Source organism: Bidens hawaiensis, unplaced genomic scaffold (assembly GCF_021521415.1).
Source record: "Bidens hawaiensis isolate Kalapana, Puna unplaced genomic scaffold, B.hawaiensis_p1.1 tig00005663_1, whole genome shotgun sequence".
NCBI classification, from domain to species: Eukaryota; Viridiplantae; Streptophyta; class Magnoliopsida; order Asterales; family Asteraceae; genus Bidens; species Bidens hawaiensis.
This window is the reverse complement of record NW_027491369.1, coordinates 1175231-1195345: the sequence shown is the minus strand read 5'-3', so window position 1 is coordinate 1195345 and position 20115 is coordinate 1175231. Positions and strand designations below refer to the sequence as shown.

Genomic DNA, 20115 nt, shown 5'->3' with positions numbered 1-20115 from the left:
ATGGCACAAGAATTTCGGCCAATTTATCACCACTATCATCATCCACCGCCACCGCCACCGCTTGTTTATTACTCTCCACCACTCCCACCTCCATCAACCACCCCGACACGAACTCTTCTCTTAAGCTCAGTCCCCTTCAAGTCACCGAATCAACTATCCGACAAAACTTGGAGGTTTTCGGTGACATTAGAGCCGTACAAATGGCAGACATTACACACGGGCTAGTTACCATACACTTTTACGATCTTAGGCACGCGAGAGACGCGTGTAACTAGATAAAAAAACAACACATGCAACAACAATATCGGTTGAGGGAACACTTCGTGTCACATAAAAACTATGCCATGTTGTATAACTTTGGTGGTAACAGTTATTGTTATTATTATTCGTCCATACCGCTCCCTCCACCAGCGCCTGGACTCATAGGCGGTCGTGCTGTTTGGGTGCAGTTCATTGAACTCGCGGATGGCTACAACCAAGGGACCCTTGTTTTCAACTTGGACGCCAGTGGCATTGATGAAACCGTTAAAGAAAGTTTTGTTGCTTTTGGTAATTTTATTTATTTTCGTTATTTTGCAATTTGCATTTCATTTTTGATAAAACAGTTTATATGTTAACATATTTTACTATTTATACATATATAGTGACAAGTACTTCATTAAATAATTACTTTAGTTAGCATTAATTTCTACTCATTCTTTTGTATAAAAAACTTACCGTTCTTTTTATGTAATTATTATATACCATATTTGCAAGATAAAAGTTATCATATGATTCTCTTAGTTCCATATTCAAAGTTAGTTATATGGAGTGAACATAACCGGTAACTCTATATGAAAATTTATATAACTTATTTTCTTGATTTTATGTTAATTCAAGATGCACGTACATGATATCTTATCTTTTATAAAGGTTCGTAATTAAACATATTATTCTCTATTATGTTAGTCACATCACCTCTTTATGTTACTTCAGTTTACGGTTTCGAACCCCATTATAAATTATGTTGGGGATATTGTTGTGATAGGTCCCTTTCCTTGACCATTTTGGGATCAATCTGATTTGAAATTTTGTTTCTACTCTTGTCTATATTTTTGTCATGTTCATGCTTTTTCATTTGACTAATTATTAATGTTGTTTCCTTCTCACTTCCTAATAAATTGAAGGGTGTGTGAAAGAATTTAGAGGGACTCACTTGGAAAAGAATAAGATGTTTGTTGAGTTTTATGACACTAGAGATGCTGCTAAGGCTCTTAATGACATGAATGGCAAAAGAATTAACGGAAAATCGCTAAGAGTCGAGTTTAGCCGTCCTGGTGCTCACAAAAAGGGTCCCAAACGTTCTCTACCTCTTTCGCCTCTCGATTCGTTAAGAAAGACAGGAAAGAAACAATCACAACTACCAAACGGTGGTGCTTGGAGTTATAAGCACCGTAAATGTTTGGGACAAACGATAAATGAATACGATCCAAGGTTTCTTATCAAGGAAGATGAGGTTATTTCTGACTCGGGTATTTTGGACTCTAGAACAACAGTTATGATAAAAAAAACATTCCAAATAAATACAGGTCTAGTCCGTTATTTATTTGTGTTCTTGAATTTATACATTTCTAATGGGAAGTTATAAAGAGTTTTCCGTTCATAAATTGTGCAGTACGAAATTGTTGTTGAACTTGCTAGACACTCATTGTATTCATTGCAACGAGCAGATAAATGATGGTGGTGGTGACAGTGACAACAACATACGGGAGCCATTGTCTTCCTATGATTTCGTCTACCTCCCTATCGACTTCATGTATGTTAATTAGACCGATTAAATAGTTTACCTTGGGTGTTTAATATTTTATAAGCAATCTTGATGATCTCCTAACAAATTTGTTGAATTGTTACAAAAAGGAACAAGTGCAACAAGGGTTATGGGTTCGTGAATATGACGTCGCCAGAGGCAGCAATGCGGTTGTACAAGGCGTTTCACAATAAAAAATGGGAGGTTTTTAACTCACAAAAGATCTGCAAAGTTTCTTATGCTAGATTTCAGGTTTCTATATATCATTCGAATTTTGGTTTAATGTCTTCTTCCTTTTTTGTTTTTTTTTTGTTATTATTATAGATCAAGCTAGGCACTAAATTTATATTTATAATTTTGAAAGGGTTTGGATACATTGAAGGATCACTTCAAGATCTCGAGATTTCCATGCGAGGCGAAGGAGTACATGCCAGTGGTGTTTGATCCGGCTCGAGACGGCCAGAGACTAACTAAGCCAACATCGATCGTTGTTTAGAACATATGAATTTAGTTTGATAGATAAGTAGTATTGCGAGAGTTGTAGGAGAATCGGTGGCGGTGATGATTGACAAACTTTGAAATAACATATTTGGAGCTTAACTTTGAAAAGTAACAAGTTTAACATTTTTAGTTTTAACTGTGAATTTAAACTTCTTTTACCTTTTCTTACTTAAAAGTTAAATAATGCTAAGAGTTATAGGAGAAGCGGTACGAGTGATGATTAACTAACTTTGAAACAACATAAAAAATGAAGTAACAAGTGTGACATATCAAGTTTTAATTTTGTAAACTTATTATAAGACGCAACATTAAATCATATCTATTTATTTATAATAGGAGTATATCTATTGATGGCTTTTTTTTCCTTGAAAGTCAAAAAGGTAAAATAAGTTAAATGACAAGAATGAACAGAAAATACCATGTGCAAATTAAAGTCACATGAGCATCCCATATGCAAAGGCATATGGGTCTCGTCCTATTATAAACAAATAGACGTAGAGTTAATGTTACATTAGTAAGTGTTACTAAAATAAAACTAGAAATGTAACTAACTATTATCTATTTATTTATAATAAGACGAGACCTTTGTGCCTTTGCGCATGAGATGTTTTGTTCATTTTCGTCGTTTAGCTTAATTTACCTTTTTGACTTAAAAAAAACTTCATCAAGCATTAAAACCCGACCAAACCACCATCTTCGTCTATCTAATCTGCGCCCCTTTAAACGCTGACGAGATTCTGGCAATTTTACCCTGCGTTGAACTAATTTTTAAAGTGGCGCCTAAGCCACATTGTCCACATCCACAGCCTACCACCAGTCATCTATCTTGAATTTTTTTTGTATGTATTAGTTTTAACATTTTGATCAGGTAAAGGAGGGGGCAATCTCAATCGCATTGGGTTCCGTATGATGAACATCACTTTCTTACAATAGACATAAAGTGTCACATATGTGTGTACGACATACCATCAATGTACCAGCGGAACTTTTACTTGAATATTAAAATAAGGTATATATCTTGTAGACCCCAACTAAGCTATAATACATAAAAGCTTGGATTTTAGAATGTTTAAACATTTTACACTTAGATTAAATTCTACTAAAACAATAATGTTAATACATGTTACAGTAAACTAGTTTTTTGTGCATCTGCAATAAACTGTATTGGTGTACGCCTACTTACTTTAGACAATCCTTTTCAAAAGGTAATGGTATTTTTCCAATATTATGTTAGTATTAATATATAAATTTAAATTTAAGTATTAGAACGTCATAACGTTGAACAACATGAAAACATAAGACAAAGTGTAGTGGGGTGATTTGTGTTTGAAATGTCCCAAAATCGCCCCAATGTAGCCATGAACCCCTCACCCCACCCCACGATTTCTTTGAGGGGGGGGATGTATTTATCGTATGCTTATGTTTGAAAATAATAATATTTTATCATATATATATATATATATATGTATATGATGTGATGAGACAATATTAGACTACAAACCACTACATTTTAAAATAAAGATCGTCCCCATGACGTCACGTGTAAAAGATTGCCTACTAATGTATCCGTTCCATTACATATAGCCTAATAATTATTTTAAAATACTATTTTGATCTTTCTAAAATATATATTAGATTTATTGCATTTTACAACATGCAGTCGTGCAGAGTTATGAATTTAACATGGTCATGGCTATCAAAACGTTTGATATGAATTATTTTATTATATTATTATTCATATAAAAGAAAAACCATTTTCAATGCATAACTTACAAAATAGAGGAGTTTGACTTTGTGCCGTACAAATTCTACTAAACCAACCCTATTTGGATGCCCTGTCGTTTTATACATAGTGTAGGTGCATAATGCTTTCTAGCTGACCCTTTTTGTCGAACTATGGATCTTTTATAAAGTATCAATTGAAAACATATAAAAGAACATACTAAAGTGTTAAACGTAAAATAAAATATGAAATTCCTCACAATAAAATCAAATAACACTGGTCTTTGGTTCTTGATAATGTTGAGAACTTTGTGTTTTCTCGTTCAATGGATAGTGATGATCAATCGTTGTGTTATGCACGAGAGTCTTTCGTCTCTCTTTTAACTAAAGGAACCCATTACCAGAAATACTTTAAATTTATCAACGTGAACCAAAAATACAAGACACCAACAAACTAGCACTACGTGAATATTGACCTTCAGCCACACGAAAAAAGTGTGGCCGTAGGCCTTTAGCCACACACATTTGGTTCAGATCATATGTGGCCAAAGGTCGCGACACCGTGGGTATGATATGGCCACACACAGTTTTTAGTGGCCTTATGTGATAATAAGTGTGGCTAAATGGTACATGCATTAGTTGCTGGCCATCAAGAAGCCTCTCCAATAAGTGTGGCTAAACGGTAGAAAATGACCACATGACTATTTACTATGAGTGACCATTGCACGTATAGAGCCACATGAATTAATGTTTCAGCCACATGAATTTTATAATAATGTGTCCAATAGGGTTGTGTTAAGCATGCATTGTGACCTATACCGTGTGGATATAGAAAAGCAATGACCACTTAAATTTAATAATAACGTGGCTAATTATATTATATAGACACTGGATATTATATTAAAAGTGGCTAAATATGTTTACTTGCCACTCAAACACTCCTTTGTAGATTATAGTGTGGCTATTGTCTTACCGTCTGTCACACATAATGCTTTTCTTAATTTAAAGTGTGGCTATTGTCAAACTTTTTGTCACACATAGTGAGGTACTGTGTGGCTAATCATATCATATAGACACTGGAGGTTATTGTCAATGTGGCTAAAAATGTGAACTTGCTAGTCAAAAACTCTTTTGTAGTATGTGGTGTGGCCATTGTCTTACCGTTTGTCACACATAATGCTATTCGTAATTTAAAGTGTGGCTATTGTCAAACTTTTCGTCACACATAGTGAGGTACTGTGTGGCTAATCATATCTTATAGACACTGGAGGTTATTGTCAATGTGGCAAAAAATGTGAACTTGCCAGTCAAACACTCTTTTGTAGTTTGTGGTGTGGCTATTGTCTTACCGTTTGTTACACATAATGTTTTTCCTAATTTAAAGTGTGGCTAATGTCAAACTTTTCGTCACACACAGTGATGTATTGTATGGCCAATCATATCATATAGACACTGGAGGTTATTGTTAATGTGGCTAAAAATGTAACTAAACACATTAGCATAAATTCAAAACATGTTTTTTCATAAGTTTAACAAACCCAACAACATAAATTCAAAACAGGTTTACATTACCAAACATTCACTAATAAGTTATAAATTCAAAATATTTGAAACTACTACTAATTACTACCGACCTCAAACTTTCTCATAAGCTCATCATATTGTTTTTGCCTCCTTTCTTCATTTTCCTTACGTTCTTTTTCCATTTGTTCCATTCGTTGCTCGTTCTTCCAACTCGTTTCTTGACTTTCTTTCATTTTCTAGTTCTTTTTCCATTTCGGCTCTAACTTTTTGAACCTAAGATAGTTAAAAATATTAGCATCATAACTAATAAAGGGTTAATGTAAGGCAAAACCTCAAAGCCAAGTAGGGGTGTTCATGGTCCGGTTTTCGCGATTTTTTGTCAAACTATAAACCAAACTGTTGGTAACGGTTTTTAATTTATGTAAACCAAAACCAAACCGTATAACTTTTAAACCGAACCAAACCAAACCAAACCGTTACTAACGGTTTGGTTCCGGTTTGGTTACATGGACCTGAACCCGAACCAACCCGTTTATATATTAAACCCACAAAATCAGTATGTAATTTTCATTTAAATTTTTAGTTATAAACCGAACCAACCCGTTTATGAGTATACCACATGTATATTAAATTATAGTGTTAGCAGTTTTTATGTTACCACATGTATATGAAATATGAAACGGTCTATTTCATTTGCTCGCCCCTGGTTGATATGTTATATCTAATTATATAACAAAACGAAAAATGATAAAGATAACTTACAAATGCGTGTTCAGACTTTTCCGTACAAAAGTCAAATCCAACAAGGCTATTAATGTTGAGCTCGCCCACCCAATACTTTTTCTTGCTTTCTTTGCTGATGTGGGTATCTAAGAATACTTCAATCCACTTAACTTTTCGACCATGTTCTTTTTCCTAATAAGAAGTAATGTAATAAACTTTAAAGCACAAACAATTATAATTTTCGACCTAATTTTTTAAGATTGAATTTAAAAATAAAACTAGCTTACCAAGCGGATACGATGGTCATCAAACCCTATTGAACCGCCCGTATGCTGAGATATACTGCCATCATTACCCTCTTTCGTGCGGTTGTCTCTCCCGCTCGCGGTATTCTTTAGCCATTTTTCTGTGTTCCAACCCTATAAAGAGAGAAAAATATATGATACATATACAGGGTAAAAAATATAAAAATAAAAACTTGAATCGACGCATAGCACAACGACCTTCACGCACAATCACATTAGACAACTGCTAAAAAGTCCTAACATGTATTCACACATCGTATCATGGCAAATCAACCAAACATTCATTGTACAACTTAACTTATGATCACTTAGTTCACGAGACAGATTATAACATGTACAAACTTATTTTATTCACTATGAAAAGATGAAGTAAAAATTCTACAAAATTGACCATAGTAGAATATTTGAATTAGGTTTCTCAAACATTTTTTATTATATTTTTCTCATGCATACAAAACTCACAATAATTCAAGCATTAAAGATATGTACCAACAATTCAGCAGATTGCACAACAAACACTTGTTTAATGGTTCTATCAACTCATTAATCCAAATTGTGCAAGACCAATTGGGTTGTCTTCAAAGCTCATAATACTAATTTTCAGAACTGGAACCAACCCGTTTGGTTTTGTCATTAGGGAGTTATGGTGTCGGAAAGACAGACCGGAATATAACTCACCAAACAGCTTTGACCAGTGTTTTTGTAAAATTATAAAAACTATTCAAAACTCGTCCAAAAATTACAAACTTTACCTTTCTGGAAACTAGACTCATAGTACTATATCCTAGAATCAAAAATCGTTCAATAATCATCGTTTAACATCAAGTTACATACCAATAAATAAACAAAAACGAATTTGTCAGCAATGAAAGAAGATGTATTAAGCTTCAATTACAAGTGAAATACATACCTTTTTAGCGATAAAAGAAGATGTACTAAGCTTCAATTACAAGAAATAACACTTAAAATTGAAAATCCCCAAACTTGGTTCTTAGGGTTCCTCACACTCAACACGAATCCGGCAAAAATCGACATATAATTGATGGAAACCGACACCATACGTGAATTCCTCTCGCAAAAATAACAAGAGTAGAGCCCGGAATCAAAGGATTTGGTTAAAAATTGAGTGAGTTAGAGAATTAAAGATGAAAGATGGTGGGTGTAGAGAGATGAAGAAGAAGAAGAAGAAGAATAAGAAGTAATGAAGAGAAAGAAAAAAAGGTAGGTTAATATGAAATTAGATTTAAGAATGAGAGGGTAATTCAAAATTTTTTTGAAGAAAAGGGGGTGAATTTAATTTGAAATTTTGAGGGAAGTAAAATTAATAGGAAATAAATAGAATTAAATATTTTTAATTTTAATTAAATAAAGAGTTGTTAGTGTGTGTGTGTGTATATATATAACAACTAATTAAACCTTAAATAATATAACAAATTGTATTTTAAATATAAAAACATATAAAATAAATACAAGTGATATTTATAGTTGCTTTAAAAGAGTTGTATAAGAGTGTAGTAATCAGTGTTAACGCCCAATAATAAACCATACGCTTATTAGTGGGTCATACTAGTTCTTGATCGGTGTTAGTGTCTCATTATAGCATCTATCATGTCACAGTTGCTCTAAAAGAGTTGTATAGGAGTGTCATTAGTCATGGTTAGGTGTTAACGCCCGAAACACACCATACTTTCGTAAATAGGCCTTATTTGGCTATCATTAGTCTTAGACTCATAGTTAGATGTTAGTGTCCCTTGGTTACGTCATAGTTGCTTTAAGAAGTTTGTATATGACTATCATTAGTCATACTTAGATGTTAACGCCCAAAACATGTCATACATTCATAAATGGGCCTTGAATGGTACTAGTGGCCATTATAGCATCTATCATGTCCCCGTTGCTACAAGAGGGTTGTATATGAGTGTAGTGAGCCATAGGCATAGTTGGTCTTCATACTTTGCATTAATGGGCCGTCTTGGGCCTTGATTGTTGTTAGTGTCCCATTGTAGTCTCTATCATATCATAGTTGCTCTAAAAGGGTTGAATATGAGTTTAGTGAGTCATAGTTTGGTTAACGCCCAACAAAATGTCTTACTTTCATCAATGGGCCTTATTGGACCTTAACTAGTGTTTGTGGCCCATTATAGCATTTATCACATCGTAGTTACTCTAAGAAGGTTGTGTAGGAATGTCATTAGTCATAGTTAGATGTTAATGGCCGATAACATGTGATACTTTCATCATAGGTCTTATTGGGCCTTGTTGGTGTTAGTGGCCCATTATAGCCTTTTTCATGTCATAGTCGCTCTAATGGGTCATATTAGGGCTTGAAATCTCTTAGTGGTCTATTATGGTATGTGATATGTAACATTAGATATTTAAGGGTTATATCGTGTTATAGGGAGTCATATTAGACCATAATAGACAAAAACAACTCATACATGTCCTAATGGATCATATTGGGCCTTGAAATCTCTAATGGCCCATTATGCATATAATTTTAAATTGTGTCTTAAGAGGTAAAACTCGCATAACCCGTCAATATACATTAAACAAAGGGGTGGCAAATGGGTTGGGTTGGGTCGAAACGGGTTATGGGTCGGAACGGGTTATGGGTCGAAACGAGTCAGGTCCAAACGGGTCAATTAAAAAAGGGGTTGTTATGGTTCGGGTCGGAATGGGTCAGGGTCATAAGGTTCGGGTCATAACGGGTCCGGGTCAAAATGGGTCAAGGTCGGAACGGGTCAAAACGGGTTTCGGGTCGATTTTTTTTTGAACAAGGACAATGGAGGAAATGTTTAGTTTTTTTACTTTTTCCGTTTTTTATTTATAATTTGACTTATGATTTTTTTATTATTATTTTTGAATATATTTTTTAAATTGTGTCTTAAGAGGTACAACTCGCCTAACCCGTCAATATACGTTAAACATAGGGGTGGCAAATGGGTTGGGTTGTGTCGAAATGGGTTGGGTTGGGTCGGAACGGGTCAGGGTCGAAACAGGTCAGGGTCGGAACGACTCAATTAAAAAAAAATCGTTGGTGATACTAAGTAATGTCAACCGTACCAAAGTCCTAACATGTATCCACACATCACGTATAATATCCGAACATCACGTATAATATCCGTATGAACTTGTCTTTTAATCAAAGATAGTACATATTTTAAAACTTATTCATAATTCATTATCAATATTAGAAACTTTCACTTTGATGAGTATTGGAGTCCAAATCCGAGCACTTGATCTTCGGCTTTTTGCTTCCATTTGTGGGCTTCGCCTAAAGCAATCCAATACCAAATATTAGTTATTGCCAATATTTAAATATTGTATATAAATAAGATATTAAACCCGGAGTAACATTAGTCAAAATATTAAGCCAAACCAGGTCCAACGTAGTCTATGCCAGCTACTGTTATGCAACTCCAAAGATTAAATTTATTATGTATCTTAACTCGCCCGATTGATCATAAGCTTCGCGTACCTGTTTCTAATCAGCATGATTAGAACCCATCAACATAATTACAACCCATTTAAATTAATCTTAATGCTATTTCACGTCTCAACTAAAATTCAACTTTAGAAACGGTTACAACTTTTCAACATATTATTTACAACCCATCTAAACAACTTAATGAATCATTTCTCTAATTAAATCATGCTACTAATTTAATATTCACCAACGAGTCAAATCTTCATCTAGTTACTATATTATTATTATAATCGACAAGCTGGTCCGAAACCCAAATCAAACCGTACTACACAATTCTAGTACTATTTATATTCTAGACACGAGTAATTCCCACTTAGACATTTGGTAGGGTAAACTTCAAACTGTAACGAGTTAAAACAACCAGTACGCACTAAGTATAGTAAAAAGAATCAACTTTCAATTAATGGGTCAAGGCGGCCCGTATCCATTTGATATTCATAATAAATCAAAACATACTAATAAGACTTGTAACTTCTTAAAATAGATGTAAGATAAACTTACCTTTGTTCGTAGGAGCTTGATTACACTTCGTCCATTTGACTCGTTGGCTTCCAAGCTTCAACATACCTAGCTTGTTAAAGTCAACTTTCAACAAGTTAGAATACATAATGTGGACACTCGACATTAGTATTCTTTATATTTTCATACCACTCTCATTCATACCGAATAATTAACAAGCCAAGAATCATCAATGCGTTCATCAAGTTATCAGTTAATCATTTTCAAGTCATTTATCCACTTCCCCCATTTTAACGGTTAAATCAGTACATATACGACTAGGCTCTACTTAGCAACTTCATACATTATGGCAATAATTTACATAAAGCAGTTATGTCATAATCTCTTCTAAACAAGTGCACATACCATTTATTATTATGAAAAAAACTATTTTCAGTACTGCACCTTTTGTGCAGCACCTATTCACCTCAACTTTTGAGCAGTTAAAAGTCAGAACTAACTTAATATGCTCAAAAGTAAAATTTAGTAAACTCATAGAGGTTTCCAAGCATATAAAGTTCACCTTTATCGGAGCTACGTTTTATTATATGTGATTTTTAGCAAAACAGGCCAGCAACCTATTTTCTGTCAAAACAGTATACTGAATTTGCTATATTGCTCTAGAAACTAACTGTTTTGAACAATATTTCATCTGAAACAGCTTTTCATGTTCACATATAAAACGTAGTAGACTCAAGGAGCTTTTCAAGAATATAAAATACATCTTTCTGTGATTTTTATACTATTTTATATGATTATTCAAAGAACGTGACAGCAACATAATTTAACTTCAAACAGCATGCTGTCATCATTTTAATTTACTGTTTTGATCCGTTTTAAGTCTGAATTAGCTTATCGTGTTCAAAGATGAAACCTAGTACATCAAAAGAGGTTTTCAAGCATGTATAATGCACATTCACCCGATTTTTCTATGATTTTATACGAATTTTATTGACAGCAGTAATATGAATTTCACATCTTAACAACTCTTTTAATTCCTTGTTGGTTGAGACATTTTCACAAACACCTTGTGTGCATTCATTTGAAATCATTACTTTAAATCTCTACGCCCGATCTGAAATGCCTATTTGCTCACACATTTTAACAATGACCTCTTATGTTTGATGCATTACAACAATCAACTTATGTGTACAGATTATAATCATATAACCACATCCATAAAAGATCTCTAATTTATCAACTGTGTTCATCAAATATGGTATACTCTTGAACACAGTTTGACACTACTATGATAGAATCAACAATTATAACTAGTAATAGATCACATAATCAATATTATCACTATCAGTTCATCAATAATCACATAAAACACATACTAGATCATCATGCATGAAGTGTAGATAACAAAGCCCCAACTTTAGGGTTAGAAACACTTACCAAATAATCGATCCACTAGACGATGATTATGTATTTTCTAATGCTCGATTTGATAATCGATTTGAGAAGTGAAATCATCTGTTCTCCTTCTTGCTCGTTCTCTTCTTCTTGCTTGTTTTCTTCTTCTGTCCACACACACATCCAGAACATCCAAAAATATACATCACCCACCCTTTTGTTTTATTTCCTCTTTGACCCCTCTTTGGTTTAAAATCCATATTTATAAAAATCTTGAAATTTGGGATGTTACATAATTGTTGTTTAACATCGAGTTACAGACCAATCAATAAACGAGAACGAATCTGTCAACCAACTGATCTCAACAAAACTCAAACCCTAATATTTTTTTGACATCTCTAGGGTTCTAATTAATCATGTTGAAAACCCCCGTTAGATTTGATCGCAGGATGGTTGATGAAGTTTGGAGCAAGAATCAAAGTGATGAAGAAGAGTAATGAGCTTCAATCGATGTTTATGGATTAGGTTTGTAATTGTGAGGAGGTGAAGGTGATGATATTTAGGAAAAATAAAGCGTTTTAGCCATATAAAACTAAACTACTCTTTGGTCACACAACCTCGTATAAGTGGCCATATATTTTAAGCGTTTTAGCCACATTACTAATAAATACAATGGTTGTTCGTCATATTTCGCCACATTATTAAAAAAGTGGCTAACAAATGTGACATTAGGCCACACAACGTAATATAAGTGACTATATCTTTTACCTTTTAAACACACCTCTTATCAATACAGTAGCCGTTCGTCACATTTGGCCACACTATTAAAACATGTGGCTAGTTAAATGTCACAATTTGTGGCTAATGCATGTGTTTTTGGTCACATGTATCAAAGATCAAACAAACTATGACTGTAGGTCACATTTCGCCACACGTTTTTATAATGTGGCTAGATTTTGTCACAGTTTTTTTCAAAGTGTGGTGAAAAGTACCTAAGTAGGTATAAAATGGTCACATTAAGAATAACATGTGTGGCCAAAACATTCTGGAAGGTTTTCAAACATGATCAAAGACCTTTTAGCCACACATTTAAGCCGAAGTGTGGCAAATTGCCCAGACCACATGTGTGGCTAAAAGTCGATATTCACGTAGTGTAGAAAACCCTCGACTTATCAGGAACCTTTATTATTGAACTTTAGAAGTTACTTGCAAGTAAATTTTAACTTATGCCAATCTAACCCAACCTCAAAATTTGTAAGCAAAATCATAAACCTTCCAAAACTCAAAGTGTCTGAATAGAACGAGCGCTGCGCTCTTTAACTGCTTAAATTTAACATGTTACAAAATGGCATAGATCCTTGTCATGATTATTCTTCCAGCATACTCATGTTAAAAGTGGCGGAAGGTTAATCAGGCATCATGTGGTGGCGTTGATAGCCGAAAGACAAGGGCACATGCACCAATCAGCCGGTGTCCCTAATGATTGAATGCTATGTGCCTTATGTCCAAGGCTTGATGCAAAACTACTATCGAGCCGGGGGTCTCACCGGAAGCAGCCTCTCTATCCCTATGGGATAGAGGTAAGACTGTCTACATCTTACCCTCCTCAGACCCTACCATAGCATTGCTATTGGTGGGATATACTGAGTACGATGATGATGATGATGATGATACTCATGTAAGCAATTACTTTATAATGCTTAGTGAAATCTTAGAATTTGAATAACTAGTACTACTTTTACGTTGCAACTTCTACAATGTAACGGCAAAAAAACCCGTACTTTCTAATTAAAACGTTCACCTAACTTACCAAACCCCTATCGATGTTTTGACTACCAATCGCATCCATATACATGGATACTAATCTCAACAGACCCAAAAATTCTTTTTCATTGTCCAACTTTCATTTTGTAAGTCCCGTCACGATTACTAGTAACATCAAGTAAATGTAATTATGTAAAAAGGAGAAATCATTCAAGTAGGTCGTTGGAATCTACAACATCCTACTTAGCCAAGTTGACCATGTTTAGCCTATTAGTAGCACGTTTCTAGAAAATCTCAAGGACAATTTATGGCATGACTGTTAATACGGCATGACTAGATATGCAATTGAATGGGTTAGTGCTTGGGGTAAACGGTTTGGATAGTAATTTTTCTAAACGGTTCAACTGACTAAACCTGTTTATGACACACATAGACCATTTAACATGTTGTGTAAATATGTTATTAGGTTAACATAACATGTTGATGACCCATATATCCAAATGACATTGTTTTATTATAAACAAATTAAAATCAAACAACCAGTCTTATTTTGATCTGTTTCATACATATTGAATAGATTTTACAGTTATTATCATCACAAGTGCCTCTATAGCTCAGTGGTAGAGCGCCAGTCTTGTAAACTGGAGGTCTGTAGTTCGATCCTGCATGGGGGCATAATATTATTTTTTAAATTTTTTATTTTTATTTTTATTTTCATTTTCATTTTTAACTCAAATCAATCTCTTTTTAACCTTTGTTTGTCACAAACACCCACAAAACTAATAAATAACTTTTTCACAAGATTCTCCGCAAACCCATCAATGGAACCACAATTCGAGCATTAATCAGCCACCAATCTCCACCACAACCTGCAATTCCTCATCTTCTTCATCACCCACAGCCCAATTCCAAATACCCTTTACCCGACTCATCTTCTGATGACAAACCGACCCATTTCAATCGGGTCCATATTTACCCAAGTTTTTCATTTGGGTATTTCTTGAATCCGATTTCTGCATCTGGGTTACCGGATTCTTGGACCCAGGAGGATCCGGAGGTTGATGGGTCGGGTATGATCTGGGCGGATAGTGTGAAGAAGAAAAGAAAGAAGAAGATGAATAAGCATAAGTTGAAGAAACTTAAGAAGCGTCTTCGTCACTGCTCTTAATTTAAAGGTGCTTCTTTTATGCAATAAATTCTTGATGTGCTGTTGATGATTAATGTTACTGAAATTTTGCATTTGAATGATTGATCAATGTGGAGTCTTTGATTAATATTGCTGCTTATTTGTTAGTGAAATGTTTATGCTATTTTATATCATAATGGTTAGTTAAATGATATATTGTGGTTTTTAGCTTTGTTTTTAGAGTGATCATTTGTTGGGATATGTTGAGCTCTGCTTAATAGATTAGGGATAGATGAGCTCATAAGGCTATGTGTAGTGAAGGCCTACAAAATGGAGCGTTTTGTGGCATGTGGCGCCCAGTCAGCAAATGGTGGGTTTTTGTTTTAGGGGTGTAGTGGTGTTGTTGTTGGATTTTATGGACGTTTCGGGTCAAGTCAACGTGACCGACCCGAACGTGACCCGGACAGAGTTACACCGGGGGTAACGAGATAAAGGCCTACTTAAAGGTTAATTAGGCCCGACACATAAAAAGCTAGATTTCATGATTTAAATTTTGAGTGTCATCCCACAATCTAATAATGTTTTTTTTTTACCAATTCAAATGGTTATAAGAAAAACACCATGCATGGTGAAAAGTATTATGGATCATGATTTCTAACAACTCACAAACTTCTATCCTGTCATTTCCGTTGACCGACTCTCTCACTCTCTCACCAACCCGATCCAAACCCATTCCCAAATCTAATTTTTTGAGATACTCTTCAAAACTCACACGTAACCAATATCTTGGATTATTTTTATTAGAACATGTTTCACACTCTATATAATCAAATACTGCTTTCAACAAACAAACGGGATCAGGAGCATTAAATTGTGAGACCAAACTTCGGGAAGTGGAGTCAAGCTCAACATCCTATTTTCTTTTTTCCTTAAAGCACAATCCTATAACCAACATTCTGTCAGATCTGAGCATTATCACTTGCTTCCGCCGCCGCCGCCGGAACTTCATTGCTCTTTGATTGTGTCGATCTAGCGTGACTCGTATACTCTCGGTGTCTTCCCGGTTCTCGTAACCGAGGTATATCGACAAACCTCCTATGGTTGATTATTATTTATCGTTTATTGTACTCATACGCGTTTGTAATCGGATCCGGGTTCGGGTTTCGGTTCATGGTTCGTTTTAAATATTTTATTCCGCTGCGTTTCTTTATTGTATCGTTAATGAGGTTAATAATTAATATGGATTAATTATTATCAAAACCGAAATATTAAATAAAACGGGTCAAATAGTTTATCCGTTTTTTGTCTCGGACCACCGTTGAAACCCAACAGTGGTATCAGAGCCGCGGTTACAACGTACGAGTCGATACCGGTTCGTTTAAAACCGGATCTCCATCTTAAACTTTAAATCGTTTAAAGTTTATAGATCTAGAATTATTTTCGGGTGATTTTGGATTGGTCAAAGTTTTGTTTATTTTATTTGACCAAGTCAAAACGACCCGAAATTCGTTTATTGTGAATATGTAAATCCGGCCCCGACCTATGTGATTGATTGGTTGTGTTCGGTGTTTGAGCTTGTTTTGGCCATACAGTTGGTTCAAAAGTTGTAAAAAGGTTATTATTTAATTTTCAGTTTTCTTTTTGGCCATATAGATGGTTCAAATTTGTAATATGACATATTATTGTTAGTTTATAAATTTGAAATTAAGAAGACGCGAAGATAACCGAGGACGAGCTCATGGACACCTTGGAGTTAGTGGGAGTTCGGACAAGATGACGGGATGCACGGAGAAGTCCATCCTTGTGGTTGTTTGTGTTGTGAACCCCTTGACTCGATCGGTCTCCCTAATTGGCTCTAGCGAGACCGATCACCTTTTGGCCATAAGGATTTACATATTATTGTTATTTGCTATTTGTGGTTGCTTGGATTGTTTATAATAGGATTATAATATCTCCAACCTAATACCAAATAAATTGGAAAATAAACATTTTATTAACCGATTTTTTTTTTGCAAATTAAAAGCGTTTTGATTTCCAAAACTAATAAGTTATTATAACTTAAAATTGGTTAGTCGTATCGCTACAAACTTAGTTTTAATAGGTTATTTAAAACTAAGTGTCCTGAGAGATGAAAGGGTTCATCTATGCGTCGCGGTAATAAATACAGTAAAATTTAACTTTTACTCTATTTGGTAATTTTAAAAAAATTTATCCCAATTTAAAACCAATAGTTTATGCCAATCCTACTACAAGTCACACTTGAGGCATACTGCGAAATTTCGGGTATTTGGAGCTACAACACCGTACTTGTTTTCTAGCCTATCCCATCAAGGTGAAAGTGCTTCGTTGACACATCCGGCACCTTCACACGTCACGGTACTAGGACAACTATTATTTTACTCTCCTGTTATGTGCTAAAGCTGTCTGGAGACTTAAAATGGGCAAAGATGAGGCTAAACGTATCTATACAGACAATCGTTGTCTCTATAGGCCTCATAACCGAGAGTTGTGCTCTATTCACAATTGGCAATCGTTGTCAGTCTGCCTAACCACTTATTAATGTTGTGTGCTACAGCTGCCTTTAATAACTGTGAGCCAGATTCTCATACTCCTAATTAATTAATGTTATTGGGTCATTAATAATAGGACTACAACATCGAAAATACTAATTAAATTTACTTTTGCTAAATTAATCAGATGTCGTCAAACGAAATTTCACCCTACGCCCTTAAGACTATCCTTGAGAAGGATAAACTGAATGGTACCAACTTCATCGAATGGCACCGCAACTTAAGACTTGTTCTAACCATGGCAAAGCGCCTGTATGTTCTCGATGGACCTGTTCCAACCGAGCCTGAAAACAACACAGCCGCTGCACGAAAGGTTCTTGACAAGCATAAGGATGACTCAGCTGAGGTCTCCTGTATTATGCTAGCCACCATGACTTCTGAGCTTGCTAAAGGCTTGGAAGACTTTGGTGCCTATGAGATGCTTGAACAACTCAAGGGCATGTTCCAGAAACAAGCCCGTCAAGAACGTTTCGACACCATGAAACAACTCATCAGTTGCAAGATGGCAGAGGGGTCTCCCGTCAGTGCTCATGTTCTAAAGATGAAGGGGCACATCGATCAGCTCAAGAAACTTGATTATCCCATGCCCGATGAGATGGCATCGGATTTCATTCTCAACAATCTCCCCAACTCATACGACCAGTTCGTAATGAATTTCAATATGAATGGTTGGGTGAAGACAGTGCCGGAGCTTATAACATGCTCAAGACGGCTGAGATGAACATTCCTTCTAGGACCAATCAAGTTCTGATGATTCGATCTGCTGGTGTCAAGAAGCCAAAACCAAAGAATCGGGGTTTTAAGGGAAAAGGCAAGAAGAAAGTTACTGTTGCTGCCCATGTTGCCACCAACACTAACAAAGTGGTTGCAAAGAAAAAACCGCCGCCCTTTGAGGAGCGCAAGTGCTTCAAATGCAACCAAATGGGGCACTGGATGAGAAACTGCCCCGAGCACCTTGCTGAGATCAGAAAGAAGAGAGCCAATGGTAAAGGCTCTTCTGGAGGTATTTCCATATACGTTATTGAACTTTTCACTGTCTCTAGCAACACATGGGTATTTGATACCGGATGTGGTTACCACATCGTTAATGTCTTGCAGGAACCTGAGAAGTGGAGGAAACTGAATAAAGGCAGCATGGAACTCATCGTTGGAGATGGGAAGAGAGTACCAGTTCTGGCAACTGGAGTATTTCATTTTGCTTGTCCATCTGGCCTAGTTTTTCCTTTAAATAATTGTTTGTATGCTCCTGGCTTGACCAGAAACATCATTTCAGTTTCGTTGTTATTTGAACAAGGATTTAAGTATGTTCTTAATGGCATGGCTATTTCTGCTTACTTAAATGATATCTTTTATTTTGAGGCTAAACCTCGAAATGGTATTTATGAGATTGATGTTCAACCTGATAATAACGTATATCATCTTTCAAAACGTATCAAGACTAGTGTCAACGATACTTTTCTATGGCATTGCCGACTTGGCCACATAAGCAAGGCAAGAGTTAAAAGACTCCAATCCGAAGGTATTCTTGAACACTCAGGACCGGACTCTTTTAACACTTGTGAATCTTGCTTAGCTGGCAAACTCGCCAAGACTCCTTCACTAATAAAAGTGAACGAGCAAGTGATCTATTAGGACTCATACATACTGATGTATGTGGACCTTTTAGAACCATGACTAGAAACCATGAAAGATACTTCGTTTCTTTTATCGACGATTATAGTCGATACGCTTATGTGTATCTTATGAAACACAAGCACGAAACTTTTGAAAAGTTCAAAGAGTTTCAAAGCGAAGTGGAAAACCAACTTGACAAAACCATTAAGATACTTCGATCAGATCGAGGTGGAGAGTATCTCAGCACAGAGTTCATCACTCATCTAAAAGAGCATGGAATTGTTTCACAGCTCACTCCTCCTGGCACACCCCAACTTAATGGCGTGAGCGAGAGGAGAAACCGAACCTTGCTAAACATGGTTCGATCGATGATGTGTAGAACCAACTTGCCTCACTCCTTTTGGGGTTACGCCCTTATGATCGCCGCTCGCATTGTCAATCTAGCTCCAACTAAGAAGATAGACAAGACTCCATATGAGATATGGCATAAGGGAAAGAAACCCAAGTTGTCTTATCTTAGAGTATGGGGATGTGATGCTTATATCACAAGTGAGTCTGATGACAAACTTGATCCCCGCGGCGAAAAAGTTATTTTCGTCGGATACTACTACAAGAGCGGTTATTACTTTTTTCATCCTGATACAAATACGATTTCTCTCAGGAGGAAAGGCTACTTTCTTGAAGAAGAATTTCTTAGTCAAGGAACTAGAAGTAACATTGTTGATCTTGAAGAAATTCAAGAACCACAACCAACTGCTGAGGAAGTTGGAGAGTCTGATCAACAAGTTGTTGTTGCCGATACATCAGACGTGAACACAAGCGTTCGCAGAAGTAGTAGGACTCCCGTACTAAATCCTAGATACTTATGTCATCTAGATGGTGCCGAAGTCTTATTAGTAGCCGAGTCTGGGAACGAGCCTACTAACTACAAGTCTGCTATCTTGGATCCGGAATCCAAGAAATGGCAAGATTCCATGAATGCTGAGATGCAGTCCATGCATGATAACCAAGTTTGGAACTTGGTTGAGCTACCCCCCGATTGTCGGGCAGTAGGGAGCAAATGGATTTTCAAGAAGAAAACCGACATGCATGGAAATGTGCAAACCTACAAAGCACGGCTAGTCGCGAAAGGTTTCACT

At 35.7% G+C, this 20115-nt stretch overlaps 1 non-coding gene and 1 pseudogene across 1 annotated transcript; both read left to right on the top strand.

The window, feature by feature from the left end:
- Nucleotides 1-2333, top strand: LOC143630413 (protein terminal ear1 homolog; annotated as a pseudogene).
- Nucleotides 2334-14269: 11936 nt separating this feature from the next.
- TRNAT-UGU (transfer RNA threonine (anticodon UGU)) lies at nucleotides 14270-14341 on the top strand. The gene has a single exon. It is a non-coding gene; the product is annotated as a tRNA-Thr (tRNA).
- Nucleotides 14342-20115: the final 5774 nt, after the last annotated feature.